General features: G+C 37.2%; 1 non-coding gene across 1 annotated transcript; it reads left to right on the top strand.

Annotated features, from left to right (window-relative positions):
* Nucleotides 1-14,883: 14,883 nt before the first annotated feature.
* LOC123394771 lies at nucleotides 14,884-14,990 on the top strand. The gene has a single exon (XR_006609522.1). It is a non-coding gene; the product is annotated as a U6 spliceosomal RNA (small nuclear RNA).
* The last annotated feature ends 1,161 nt before the right edge of the window (nucleotides 14,991-16,151 follow it).

Raw genomic sequence — 16,151 nt, forward strand, 5'->3', positions numbered from 1 at the left:
AACAAATTCTAATTAATTCCTTAATGAAAAAATAGGAATTTTGGAGACAGTAGGAGAGGAGGTAGGACTCTGAGTTGTCACAAAATCTAGCAATGGCAGAATGTTCTATTCCCAGAAGGTTGGGACTTGCTGGGAATGACAGTCATGGTAAGCTGCAAAGCAATACTGAAAAAGACCAGACAAATGGAGATTTGAACTGTACTGCCTAGTTAGAACTGATTTAGTTTTTAAAATCCAGGCAAGGCTGTATTTTCAAGCAAGGTAGGCATTGCTTAGAATTATCCGTAGAAACAGTGTCACAAATAATGATTGGTTTCTTGGGAGACCAAGGATGCCCAGAGCTGAACTAATGGTATTAGTATAAATTCTGGAAAGCTGGATGGGGCGGTAGGAGCCATGGCATGCAGAGGGGAAGTCCAAGAGAGGGATTTACAAAATTTTTCTTTCAGAGAAATAGTCCACATGGTTGGGGCTTGGCTTTGATGCTCTTCCATCTTCACTTCCTTGCTTTTTTTCTCTAGGTCTCTGTGTCCTACTGAAACTTTCAGTGCATCTTCAGCAGCCTATTCAAGATGGTCATACCCAGTCCCCAAATGCTCGTGTTCTTTCACTTTGATAGTATGCAAGACAAAACCCTTCCTCAGGGAGTTTTGGCCACCCTGCAAGTCTGTAAGATTGCCCATCATTTTACAGAGGCCTTGTTTGCATTCTCAGCTTTCTGCTCCTAATTCCCACTCAAATATCTGACATCTCAAACTCCACATGTACAGAACTGGGCTTCTGATCTCTTCCCTAGTAATAACACCTTACCACATCTCAGATAATAGTAACTTAATGCAATTAGCTTCTCAGGCCAATAGTCTTGGTGTTACTGTTGATTCTTCTTTCTCTCCCACCTCACGTCCCATAGTGCAGCAAATCTAACCACTTTGACTTGTGGACCACTACTTTGGTAGAACCACCACCATTTCCTACCAGATTCTTGTAATTCCCTAACATATTCTAACTGACGTCCCTTTTTCTACCCTTGCCTTTATATAGTCATTTCCTAATAGAACTGCCATAGCAGTCCTGCAAAATGTAAACAAGTTCACATCATCGTGTTGCTCAAAATTCTCCAAGGTTTTGCCATCTCGCACAGAGTAAAATTGGAAGTCTTTATAGTATATTGCAAGACTCCATGATCTCCCCCCACCATTCCCTGACTGAACTGTTCTCTTACTTTTCTCCCCAATGCCTCCTCCACCCCCCACCTTTCTGTGAATCTCTGGTGTTCCCTCAACACATCAGGCCAGCTCCTATCTCGTTCCCTCTGCCTTGTCTCAGAATTCTCAAGGCTTGCTCTCTACCAACTCTCAGGCCTTCTTGACAAGCCTATTCTAAACACTGTTCATCTATACATAAATGAATAAAGAAGTGGGATCTATCTATCTATCATCCATCATGGAATATTGCTCAGCCATGAAAAAGAATGAGATCTTGTAGTTTATGACAACATGGATGGACCTAGAGAACATTATGTTAAGTGAAATAAGTCAGCCCGAGAAAGACAAATACCCTATTATTTCACTTATATGTGGAGTCTAAAAAACAAGTGAATGAACAAACAAGCAAGAAATAGAAACAAGACTCATATATACAGAGAACAAACTGGTGGTTGCTCAAGAGAAAGTAAGTGGGGAATGAGGGAAAAACGCAAAGAGAATTAAGAGATATAAACTTTGAATTATAAAATAAATAAGTCATGGAGATGAAAAATACAGCATAGGGAATAAAGTCAATAATATTGTAATAATGTTGTATGGTGACAGATGGTGACTCCACTTATAGTGATGAGCACTGAGTAATATACACAATCATTGTATCATATGTTGTCCACCTGATACTAATATAACATTGTATTCCAACTATACTTCAATTAAAAAAATAACATGCAATGTCAGTGTTCAACCCTGACCTTGTAATAATATTTTTCGATATCCTTATAAAATCCCCATTGGCATACACAAAACCATGAGAGGAGATTTCACACCTTCATTAATAGATGCTGCATTTATATTCTAAAAATATAGCCATGTTTACCAATTAATTTTAATGAACCAGGTTACAGGTAAGCATTTACTATGCAATATGTTGCTGATTAAAACCAGAACATTATTAGCATACGGGGAAGTAAATCATCCTGTAGACATTCATGGGAAAGAGCATATTTTAACTCTTAATTTTTTACATTTGACATCAATCATTTTTAGAAGTTTGCTTCCCTTGGCTTGCATGGTTAAGCACAAATTTACCTACAATGTGTTTGGTCCCAAATATTCTCCACTTACAGATCTCTCCCATTGCCAGGCTCATACCTCTTGTTTTATTCTATAGAAGGAGCACCAGAATGGGCTAGTCACAGCTTTGCTTCTCAATGGCTGTGTGACTTCAGACAAACGGTGTTCTTTCTGTATCAATTGCCTCAATTGTAACAGGAGAACTACAATGATTCTCTCATTTCCTCCATAATCTATCCTTCATCACAGACACACACAAACTCTCCTTTCTCTACCCCTTCCCTCCCTCCCTCTCTGTCTCTATCCTTCCTACTCTAGCTCTCCGTGTCTCCCTCTCTCACACACACATACACAATTATTGAAAACTTTTTTTAGATTCTACATTTACATAGGGGTTGCAAGATAGTACAAAGTTTCCTGAATACCCTTCACCAAGAGTCCTCTAATATTAACACCTTCCACAGCCATGGTACACACATCAAAACTCAGAAATGTTTGTCTCATTTGAAATCACTTTGCGTTCTTCCACTTCTAAAATTTTATTCATCTCATTTCTGCTTCATGGGATATCTCTTCACTGTGTGCAGTGGTCTTCACACTGGAAGTTCTTACAGATCATTCCAAGGCTTCCTCCACAGCAGTCTACCAGACGTCCACCTCAGGTGGTAGCTCATATACTTATTTGACATTATTTCTTCTTATCCTTCATCTTTCCCATGACACGAGAACCTCCTATCAAGAAAGGATTAATTATATCTAGGGTCCCATAGCAATGGAATGGAACAGAGCCTTCCCATGTACCTCCTATTTCCCCTTGCCCTTGTTGACCATCTTGGACTAGTCCATAAACAAATACCAAACTGTTACTGTGTTAAACCTCTGAGATTTTGAGTTCATTATTCCATTGTGATTACTGTTTTGTTAGAGTCAATGTGCTTATATATTTGCATCAATGTCTTTGGCATTACCATTAATTTTTGTATCTCACTCCTTTCTTCTGTGTTCAATATCCTTCTTACAGAAACACACCTTTTACAAATTTCTTTGTTTGAGTAAATGCCTGAGTAAAATTGTCTTCTAAGTTGGCAGTTTTCTTTCAATGGTATAGCTTTCGTTGGTACTAGTGGAACTCTGCTGACAGATTAACTAATTTATTGCTTTTTATTTCATAGGTCTTACTTCTGATCGATTATAAGATGTTCCAAATGGCTTTGATTTTCTGCAGTTTCTCAACGATTTGTCTGGGTGAAAAATAATTTCATTTATGCTGCTTGGAACCAGGAGGGACAGGGCTCTTGAATTTGAGTGATCATGAATTTCACCAAAGAGTCGATATAATTTTCTCTTTGAATATTTTCTGTCCTTCATTCTCTGTGTATCATTTCAAAAATTCCTACTGAATATGATGTTCTTGCCTATTCTGTTTTCTATTTTTCTCAACTTTTCCTTTGTATTATTCATTTCTTTAGCTTTGTATTATTCATTTCTTTAGCTGCATTCTGGATAATTTTCTCAGACCCAAATTCTAGTCAATTGATTGATGGAGACAGAAAGTAGAGTGGTTGGGTTATGGAAACATTTCTTCAGATCAATTTTGTGTTTGGCTTCCTGGGTGTTCTTGGTTCAAGTTAGTACTACAAATACAAACCCCAGATGTGTGTTAGGTGAGGCCCAGGAGCTAAAACTCTCAGATGAAAGTGTTCTTACTCAAGAAAGATGAAGAATCTCAGGACAAATTTGTTTGTTTTTTAATTAACATATAATGTATTATTTGTTTCAGGGGTACAGGTCTGATTCATCAGTCTTATATAATACCTAGTGCTATCCAATGTCCATCACCCAGCCACGACAGCAACTCTCAGTTTGTTTCCTAAGGTTAAGAGTCTCTTATGGCTTGTCATCCTCTCTGGTTTCTTCTTGTTTCGTTTTTTCCTTTCTTTCCTTATGATCCTGTCTTGTTTCTCAAATTTCACATATCAGTGAGGTCATATGATAATTACCTTTCTCTGATTGACTTATTTTGCTTAGCATAATATGCTCTAGTTCTAGCCACGTTGTTGCAAATGGCAAGATTTCCTTTTTTGATGATTGCATAATATTCCATTGTGTGGCTTCTTTATCCATTCATCTGTCGATGGACATCTAGGTTCTTTCCATAGTTTGGCTATTGTGGACATTGCTGCTATGAACACTGGGGTGCATGTACCCCCACGGATCATGACACCTATATCTTTGGGGTAAATACCCAGTAGTGCAGTTGCTGGTTTGTAGGGTAGCTCTATTTTCAACTTTTTGAGGAACCTCCATACTGTTTTCCAGAGTGGCTGCACCAGTTTGCATTCCCACCAACAGTGTAGGAGGGTTCCCCTGTCTCTGCATCCCTGCCAACATCTTAGTTTCCTGACTTGTTAATTTTAGCCATTCTGACCGGTGTGAAGTGGTATCTTATTGTGAGTTTGGTATGGATTTTCAGGATAACAGTTTTGTCCTTACGTGGGCATTAAAACCCAAGCCTGCAAATGGCCAATTCATAGCAACTACCCCAGGCAGCCACAGCAATGGCCCACTTGCTGGCTTCTCTGTGATTTTAGATCCTTCATTTCTGTCATCCGTATTTCTTATGACCACACATACTTACTTAAACTATTTTTTCTTTTGAGAATATCCAGATATTTTTAGCAAGATTTTTTTCCTGTTCTCTTAGGCTACCATGTTGTTGTAACCAGAGGTTTGCAAGAACTTCATAAAGGGATGCCTTGCCTTCAATCTCACCATTCTCAAATCTACTTTTACACTTACAGCCAGAGATGATTCTGAAATGCAAATGTTACTCGCTGACTTAAAAAATGTGTCATGACCCTAAAGAAAAAGATCAACTCTTTGGGATGACTACAAGGTTCCCCAGAATATGAATCATACCTATCACTAAAATCTCATCCATGAGGTGCCTGGGTGGCTCAGTTAGTTAAGCACCCAACTCTTTGTTTTGGCTCAGGTTATGATCTCAGGGTCCTGAGATAGAGCCCCATGTCAGGTTCCACGTTGGGTGTGAAGCCTGCTTAAGATTCTCTCTCTCCCTCTGCCCCTCACCCCAGCTTGTGAATGTTCTCTGTCTCGAAAAAAATTTTTTTTAATGATAAAAATCTTACCTGTAGCATTCCTGACCTCATTTTCTATCTGTTGGTGACAAAGCACTATTTTTCTGCAAATGGGTCATGTTCTCTTCTACTTTAGAACATTCATATAAGCCGTTCTTTCTGCATAACCCCTCCCCACTTTTAGCATCTCTAATTCTTATTGTTCCTCCTGGTTTCTGCTTAAATGCCACATCTTCCAAAATGCCTTCACTATGTACATCCTGATAGCATGTGCACTTGCCACTTTATAACATCCTTAATCTTGTAATTATTGTTTAAGATCTGTCTTTCTGTCTTGGTGCTAAGCTTCCAAGAAGTAAGACTGTCTATCTCGTTCACTCCTTTTGGTCTAGCAATTAATCTAGTGACTGACATATAGTAAGGCCCTAATAAATCTTTGGGACAAACAAATGAACCGATTAAGCACTCTATTTGTGAATGGAGTTCCCTGACTAAAGCTTTGCTTAACATCAGATTACTGCCATCAGTTTTAAGAACAAAACAACTCTTTAAGGAAGTTTCTCTTTAAAAAAAAATACACACACATACATACACATACATATATGTATATTGGGAGAATTATGATTCTTGAGAAACGAAGACAAAAGTGAGGTAGAAACTTAAACTCCTCTTTCAACTCACGCAAATAAGGCTCTGAGCCGAACAGTCCAGAAGGGAGAAAGACAGGCATGGCTTAGAAAAATTCAACACTGGCATAGTAATGAGAATCAATCAATGAGAATGCTTGGATGAGACAAAGGAATCTTTAAAAGGTGAGCAAAAATAATTTTCTATTTCTTCTGGATCAGTGACCTCCAGAGGGACTTAGAAAAGTCTTAGGATACATGTCGCCATGTTGTCAAAGAGCAGGTCATCTTGTCATCAAATATAGAGTAAGCATGGAGTCACTGGACTATAAATCAATAATACAATTTGGATTTCATCACCATCATGTCAAGATACTCCTTACATTGCCATTTCCAAAACCATTTATTTTAAGAATCAGGCATTCATTGAGTAGAACACTAGAATTTGTAACTGTGTGTGTCCAATACATTCTTAAATAATTTTTTAAAAGATTTTATTTATTTATTTGATGGAGATCACAAGCAGGCAGAGAGGCAGACAGAGACAGAGAGACGGGGAAGCAGGCTCCCCGCTGAGCAGAGAGCCTGATGCGGGGCTCGATCCCTGATGCGGGGCTCGATCCCAGGATCATGACCCAAGCTGAAGGCAGAGGCTTTAACTCACTGAGCCAACCAGTGACCCCTCCAATACATTCTTATGACCATGTGAACCTTGATTTTATTTTCTAGCAAGAAAGGAAGTTTAATCATTCACAGCTTTTGCAGATAATATCCTTCCATGCTAATATTCATTTTTATTGCAGGACACAGAGGCAAGCCTCTTTATAAAGCTTTCCTTCTATGTCAAGATATAGGACAAACATGACTTCCAATATGTGGGTTGTCTTTGCTTCTTTTCTTTCATCCTCCTCTTCCCCTTTATTTTTTATTTATTGGCAGAGGCAGAATGCGGGAGGGCTTAAAGAATGAGTTGTTTTCTTTTGAGAGTCTACTAATTATCCTTTCCCATTGATTCTATCAGGAAAATAAAAACAAAGTAAAAAAAAATAATTTTAAAAGATAAAAATAAACAAAACACAAACATTTCACAAGTGATTATTCTTATTTTCTGAAAGAAGTCCTGACGCAGCCATCTATGATATAAAAGTATGACCATTTAAAAAGCTCTCTGTAGATATATCCATTACTGCCATGGGAAGTGGATGTTGTTAGAAAAATTTAAAAGTCCTTATTAGTGGGACAGAATAGATTATGAAAGGCAATTCCCAAGGCAGTGATGATATCGAAATTGTCTCCCTTCATTCCCAATAGCTCATCAAATAATGACTAAATTTTCTACTTACTTAATGTGCCTGAAATTCTGATACTGAAGATTCAAGTAGCTTATCAAAGCTACATTTTAAGAATGCAAATTCCTTTAGAAGGATTAAGGAATCATTTTCATGTTAGTGTAAGTTAGTTCAACCAGACTGCTTTCATATTATCACAATTTCACTGAACAACTCAGAGATTCAGAGTTTTGATGGGGAAGGGCTGGAGGATTGGGGACTGCATGAAGATACCAATATCCTTAAGAAAGGGGCAAAAAAGGCAATATAAGACTCATAAAGAGAGATAGGAAAGTACTAAAGTAAAAGGGAATTTTCTTCTTCTTCCCAACACCTGAATTAATTCAGTATTCAGGCATTGTATGTAATAGATAATAGTATAGTTAATATATATAGTATACATATGATCTATAAATATATATATATAGTTAGTAAAAATAATATAACAGTATAATTAATACTATTACTATTAGGGTCTGGCTAAATCACAGTTTATACAGTCTTTTGGCACTATCTATATTACCCAGTTGCCATTTAAATATACTTATTGGAAAATATATTCTGAGGTCGGAAAGATACCTTGAGATTGAAATCTTGATGTATAATCATACTTTTGATATTATAGATTGTTCCTAAGTTGCTATGTGCATCATATCACATCACTTTGGAATATGAATTTTTAGGCCAGATACAGTAAGAGCCCAGATGCTTAATTATTAGTTATTCTTTCTTTGGATTCATAAAGAAAAAAAAGTCTTAACATATCCACTCCCTGGCTGGCTGGGAAAGAAAAACGTCTCTCCAGTACTTTTCCAGACAAATACTTATTTTTGGAGAGTAAGCTGTTAGAGTCTACTGACATTTATAAGGAAGAAAAAGAAAAATCCTCATTTTTTTTTTTTTAGTTCTCAAGTTGTCACCTATCAGGAACATAGCCAAGAACAGAAAGTAAGTAATAAAAATATCTCTGAGTGACCCCAAGTACCAGTATACCCTGCTCTTTACTCGGGAAAACTACTCAGACTAATCTCAACCCTTCTTCACTCTTACTTTACATACGCTTGCAGTAAGTTGCATTGCCTGGTTTCCAAGTCCAAAATAGTCTGGAGGCAGTAACTAAGGGGTGGTATGGGAAGAGGGCCTTATGTAACCTCATGGAATAAGGGACATGTTACTTTTAAGAGAACTTCTCTTTATTTTTCTTAAAACATTTTCTTTTGAAGCTTACCTTTCTTGAGTAAATACTCTTTCCCAACTTTAGGGCTGAGCTCTTGAGACATGACTTAATTAAATCTCGCTCAATTTGATGAGGTAGGAATTGCTATCAGCATGTATTGTTTTCTACTTCTTCTCACTTTACTCTCACAGAACTAAGTGGTTAGGTAGGGATATTATATTTGTTGAATTCATATTAAATTCATATTATAGGTTATGTAATATTTGAAGGATAGCATGAAGGACAATGTTGTAGGAAAATCTGCTATCATGATTGCTGTTAAGAGAATATATATATTCATATATCCTGCCTCTCATTAGAGAAGGGTCCAGGAAGGACATGAGCAGGTTCCCTGCTTATCCCACACCAGCAACCAATCACCACTTTTGCTTACACAGTTTGTTCTACCCTTAAATTTAGGCAGCACTTAGGCAAGCCTGCAAGCATATGCACATATACACAGAAGATGTTCTCGAATTTACTAGTAATCAAGGAAATGCAAATTAAAATCTGTTCATATTACTTATAATAAGAATACATTGATGCTATGAGTAGAAATTTGTAGAACAATTCAGAGATTGACTTGGCAATACCTACCAATGTTATATCTATCCTATTACCCAGAAATTCTACTCATAGATCTATGTGCTAGGATTAACTCTCACTCATGCACATACAGACAGAAATATAATACTACTACCGGAAGCAATTTTATGGTAGAAAAATCAGGAAGAAAAAAAAAAAAGAAAAATCAGGAAGAATCCAAATGTCCTTCATTAAGACAATGTTCCCATTATTGCTTATCTACCCAATAGGATAATATAGAGCAATGAAAAATCCACTGGCCCAGAGAGCTACATATATCCACATGGATGAAAATCCAAGTTTAATAATGAATGAGGAAAGCAAGTTTCAGAAAAATACAAAACAGTATACCCTTTATATAAAATTTAAAACCCTAAATATTACTCAAGCAAACATACATACAAAAAAACCTCCAAAGAAATCCTCCAAATCCTAGGCCATAATTACCTTTGCAAAGTGTAAATTTTTATCAAAGAGGCATCGACAAGGGGCATTAATTCTTTTTGTAATATGTCATTTTTTTTAAGTTGAGCAAGACATATATATGTATCTGTTTTATTATTTTAATACTTTTTTTATGATTGAAATATTTCAATATAAGTTAAAAATATGTAAAATTAAGGCTGCCTGGCTGGTTCATTCAGTAGAGCCTGTGACTCTTGACTTTGGGGCTGTGAGTTCAAGCCTCACAATGAGAGTAGAGATTATTTTATATATATATATTATATATATATATATGTGCAATACATATATATACATATGATGTACATATAAGATACTGGTTACTACTAAGTCACAAAAACTGACACACCAAAGCCAAAACTCTCTTAAATGAATATCATCAAGATGACAATGGAATTAAATGTGAGACAGGAAACCAACAAAATCCTAGAGGAAAATATAAGCAGCAACCTCTTTGACCTCAGCTATAACAACTTCTTACTAGATATGGTAAGGGAAACAAAAGGAAAAATGGAGGTGAGGGAAACAAAAGCAAAAATGAACTACTGAGACTTCATCAAGATAAAAATCTTCTGCACAATATCACAAATCAACAAAACTATGGAATGGGAGAAGATATTTGCAAATGGCATATCTGATAAAGGGTTGGTATCCAAAATCCATATAGAACTTAACAATCTCAACACCCATAAAACGAATAATCCAGTTAAGAAATGGGAAGGCATGAATACACATTTTCCAAAAAGACAACCATATGGCTAACAGACACATGAAAAGATGGCCAACATCACTCATCATCAGGGAAATACAAATCAAAACCATGATGGGATATCATCTCACACCTGTCAAAATGGCCAAAATCAACAACCCAAGAAACAACATTTGTTGGCACAGATGCAGAGAAAGGGGAGCCCTCTTGCACTGTGGTTGTCTGGCACTGGTGCAGCTACTCTGGAAAACAGTATGGAGTTTCCTCAAAAAGTTAAAAATAGAAGTCCCCTATGACCCAGTAATTGCACTACTAGGTATTTACCCAAAGGATACAAAAATACAGATTCAAAACTGGTACATGCACCCCAATGTTTATAGCATTATCAGCAATAACCAAAACATGGAAAGAGGCCAGATGTCCATTGACTGATGAATAGATAAAGAAGATGTGGTACACACACACACACACACACACACACACACACACTGGAATATCACTCAGCCATAAAAGGAATAAAATCTTGCTATTGGCAATGACATGGACAGAGCTAGAACGCATCATGCTAAGCAAAATAAGTCTGTAAGAGAAAGACACATATATGATTTCACTCATATGTGGAATCTAAGAAACATAACAGATGAACATAGGTGAAGGGGGAAAAGAGAGAGGAAGAGAGACGGAAACAAACCATAAGACACTTCTAACACTAGAGAACAACCTGAGGGTTGCTGGAGGGGAGGTTGGTAGAGGATGGGCTGAATGGGGGATGGGCATTAAGGAGGGCACTTGCTGTGATGAGCACTGGGTGTTGTGTGTAAGTGATGAATCACTGAATTCTACTCCTGAAACCAATATTGCACTGCATATTCACTAACTAGAATCCACATAAAAATTTGAAGAAAAAAAAAGATGACAGTGGAGTTGTATTTCCCCAAAATTCAATTACTTGCTAACCTCCACTAATAGAAAAAAAGCTGAATTTCAGGAATGGAAAGATGCAAATATTCAGACACAAATGGGTACACACACCACACACACCTGCACACACACATAGACACACATACTCACCTGCACACGCATTAATAACTAGGGTAAAAAAATTCATGCATGAAAGGCATGTATACTATACTTTGAAAAACACAGTGAGTAGGCATTTTAATGGCTATAATAAGTGACAACTAGCTTCAGGGAAGAGGACAAAATAATACATTACCCAGAAACAAAATTCAAAAGCTCAGGAGAGTGGAGTGTTTTAATGTAGGACCAAATGTTTATGATCATAACATATATTATTACTATTATAGTCACTGCTTTTATTGTCAGTAAATCCGTCAATTTTTCTGTCCATCCTTTTATTCCCTTAATAGTACACTTTAACCAATCAAGCAATGTTACACTCTTTACTTACTTTTAGAAGCTCAACCATCAATAACATGCCCCTCTTACTCATGCGGGGGCATCGATTATTCCTAAGTGGGCTAATAAACAGGGCTACAGAGGGAATTTCACTCTTTGAGCAGCATTTTTCATTCCAGGTCCCTGCTGCCTATATGAAAGAGGAGAAATGGCTAAAAAGCAAAGCCCACTGTTTTGTATTGGCCTCACCGTATCATGGATCTATAGGAGCAGTTTCTATAGCTGGAAATGAAGGTCTTTGCATTGGCTTTTATTTTCAGAGAGAAATAGTGTTTAGGGAACTAAAATAATTCTTTTTGCTCAGGATCACTGAGATGCCCTATTGTAGAATTCCTTAGTCATTTGCACCACTGATGTTATGCATCTTCTTGCTCACATGTAAACTCCTGGATTCAAACCACTAAGCTTATGCAAATAACTAGGTAAGGTTCATTTAGAGTAAAGTTGTAGTTTTATTTTTTACTCCTGAAGGAGATGGTTCTAATTTTTAGCAGAAATGTTCCCTAGGCTAGTGGGTTTGGTATTAAACTCATATCTTGTTCATCATCAATTGTTACCTTTTTGGTTGATATAATGAGTAAAGCTTAGCGGTGAAGTCCACCCAGACAGGATCTTTTTCAAGAAAGGCATGCTGTGTAGACCTTTGTTTCAAGAAAGGTAGCACCTAGCCACAGTGCTGGCTGAAGCCTTCCACTGAGATCTCCACTTTACTATGTACCACAGACAAAACAGGGGATTGTGAGTTTTTATTTGTGTGCTTGAACTTGATAAATAGCCCTCAAGAATGCCATACTAGTTAAGTCATTTCATTAGCTAAAAGCTAAATATCGAAGGGAAAATCCCTGAAGAGAGGTAGATGAGAGAGTAGTACGGTTTTGAATTTTAATGAAAACAGCCAATAGAATGTCAGTTGATTTTATCCATTACTACTCAAAAAAGAAAACCCCCAAGGTGTAGATGTAAATTTTTAAACCATCTTCACAGTGTTTGGAAAGACCATTCATTCATTTGCGGAGTAAGGAATTTGACTCGCACAGATTGGACAGTCATTGTTGGAGAAGGAGGTGAGTGTCCCCCTAGTTTTGTGTCTGAGGCTCAGCCAGAAGCTGTCCATTTTTTATAAGAAGGTGACCCATGTAGAGACTAAGTGATGTGCTAGAGAAGACCATCTTCCCTGTGATGCTGCTGAATGAGGTATTGCCTGGCTGATGGACTGGTTATCACCAACCTGTGGTAGGCTTGGGCAGATATTGGACTTCTATAAATGTAATGTGTACTCCACTCTGGAGCTGTCTTTCTGACACTCCAGAAATTTCTACCTGGCCATCTATTTATTAATAGACCCAAACTACAACAAGACCCTGCAAAAATGTGCATTATAAGCAATGTAATTCAAGGACCTGCTTTAGGAAAATTAGTAAGTGTATGGAACCAAGGCTTCCCTGCAATTATCTATTGACATGAGCATCACTGGTAAACACAAGATAGTGAGGATCCCTGATGTCCGTGCACAGTCTGTCAAATGCATCAGGGAACTCAATTAAAAGAAGGCTAAGCCTGATGATATCTAGACAGAGAGCCACTATCTCCTTTGGAAATAGGATATACAAATTCCAAGTTATGACAGCGTAGGTAAGATAGTTTCCTATTAAAAGTTGGGGGGGGGTTGGAAATTGAAGATTGCAGGGCCAAGAAAGCACTCTCAAAGTTTTTTTCCTTGACATCTGGCCTTCCATTCTTTGCCCCTCTCATAGCTCTCTTCTCAAGACCATCCCCCCATTGTCTCCCTTACATTTTTCTAACACTGGTGAGTATGATCTAATAAAATAATTGAAAACAAGTGCTTTGGTGAGTGACTTTGGCCATAAATTTCAAGATATTATTTTATTTGCAGGCTGACATTTTTAAGAGATTTATCACCATCCCAGAGAAGAAACACACCTACTACATTTATTGTACATGAATCTACAATATGGTGCTCGTGAGTTGATGGTAATCTACAATTCATGCTGGAGTGGGATTTATCAAAAATGAAGAGATTCCCCTTTCTTCCACAAATCATGTAACGTGCTATTGGCCATATAAAGATACAAGATAAAACTGTGTTAATGAAAGTTGAGTTTTTAGAATATCTATAGTGTTCACTTCAAAGAGTAAAATTTTCCCAGTTTGTATTTGTTATTAATCTTACAGTTCCATTTTTACTGAGACTTCTACTTCATAATCAACTCCTCAGGCTTTGGGCCAACTTGGTATGAAAAGTCTTCTCATGTGGTGGCCTAAGGGGAAGGTGAGTGCAGGGTATGCGGAAACTCTCTGTACTATCTTTGTGACTCCTCCATAAATCAAAAATTATTTCAAGACAAAGTGTTTTCTTTTCTGTTGTTTTATTTTTAAAGCCTTCGGAGGTGAATTTGTTCATTTGTCGGTGTGTTGATATTGGATTGAATTTTCTATCCGAACTTTATTATTATTTTTTCTTTCTTCTTTTCCGAGACAGCAGGTATGCACCAAAGATTATGGTCAGATAGGTGCCCCTTTTATTTTTTTCAGAGAGGTTTTTTTTTTTCCATTAAGAAGGGGAAAATGGCCATTTCTTCTAAACACTGAGAGCACAAGACAGTGTGTACACTCTAGTAGAAATCCAGCTGCTTCTTGAGGTCGGTGTGTAAACTGTTTCTCATCTTCACATTGACAAACAAGCTCAAACTTCAGAATACATCATCCACTAGAAATTGTTTTATTAAAAGTTTCTCTAGTATGGGTGTGCCTTTGTGGCTCAGTGGGCTAAGCCTCTGCCTTCAGCTTAGGTCATGATCTCAGGATCCTGGGATCGAGTCCCGCATCAGGCTCTCTTCTCAGCGGGGAGCCTGCTTCCTCCTCTCTCTGTGCCTACTTGTGATCTCTGTCTGTCAAATAAATAAATAAAATCTTTAAAAAAAAAGTTTCTCTAGTATTGATTTCTTCAAATCCTTTTATTTTTATCAGGAAAAAATTTTAAGCAGAAAAAGTACTCAATTTAGGCAGAAGTGCAAATTAATTTCAGCATGTGCTTTTCAATCATGTTTCCATTTTGTAAATAGAATTACAAAGAGCAAAACTTAGCATACATGATGAATTTCAGGTTTTCTTGGGTGGATATCTAGAAGTGGATCAATGGAGTGCTTTCTTCAGCAGCACATCTACTAAAACTGGGACAATAAATAGAAGATTAACATGGTCCCTGCATAAGGACAACATGAAAGTTTGGGAAGCATTCCATATTTTTATGCCCTTTAAAATTATGTTCAGTTCTTTGCTTTAATAATAAATAAATAATAAATAAAGTTACTCTCATATAAAAAAACTGAAAGCAGATAATATGGATACAGATCTTCCTAGACCTTTGATATGTACAATATCAGTTAGTACTTGGGAAAAAAAAGACTTATACCAAAACACACCTGGAAATGACCTTTCTTTCCTTCTCTTTTCCCCCGCATAGTCATGTTGCTAGCCATATGCACCACGCATTCAGGAAAAGGGCCATTTCAGTATGGCTGCTGAATGTTACATAATGTGCTTCTAGGAAGCATAATTCTATATAGAATCCTCTTTTACAAAGCTGCACTTCACACTGGGAATTGGAAGGCAATTTATTTTCAGAGTCATTCTTTCTCTCTTTGGCTGGAAGTCTCAGCCAGTCCTTCCTAGGTAGTCTCCTCTTGGGTAATCTTCCTAGCAACATCTCAGCAAGCAGACAGACAATTTCTTTTTCCCTTGGACAAGCTCCAGTTCACTTGGTGAACTTGGTGTTTCCTCAAAGCTGATCCTCTATCTGCTGTGTTTTGAAACCTAGTCTTACAGTGACCCAAGAGAGCCCACCAAACAGGCAGTAATAGGTGTCGTTTTCCTCTGTAGTGTTGAACTTTACTACCAGAAGAACTAGGCAAAAATTCCTGGGCTGAGAATCACAGAATTCAAACTGAATCACAGATATTCTCTGTTCACTCAAGCCTATAGTCCAAACTAAGTGCAAAAATGATGTCAGTTTGTTTATGCATAAGCACATTCTCTATTATGGATTGTTTAGTCTGCCATGCTATTCTATCCAACCCATTATCCTGTTTCTTTCATTGCTCCTTACTCTAATTCTATTGACCTTTCAAACTTTAGCTTAAAATGCATCTATTCCACCAAACCTCTGTAGATCACTCATGTCAGCCTGAAATTATGTATTTCTTCTTTGAATTGCTGTTGGTATGCTCATGCATTAGCATGTGATTATCATCAGCCTCTCAAAGAGCCATTTAAAAATTTCATTGTTATTTAATGAGAAACATGTCTCAGGTTTATTTTCTCAAAAGAGATGGTGAGCCCTTTGAGAGAATACATTATACCTTTTTGGTGTCTGCCATAATGCCTACAACAAATATCTTAGTGACTGTGA

The sequence above is a fragment of the Mustela putorius genome, unplaced genomic scaffold (assembly GCF_011764305.1).
Source record: "Mustela putorius furo isolate JIRA1106 unplaced genomic scaffold, ASM1176430v1.1 tig00003836_pilon_pilon_pilon, whole genome shotgun sequence".
NCBI lineage: Eukaryota > Metazoa > Chordata > Mammalia > Carnivora > Mustelidae > Mustela > Mustela putorius.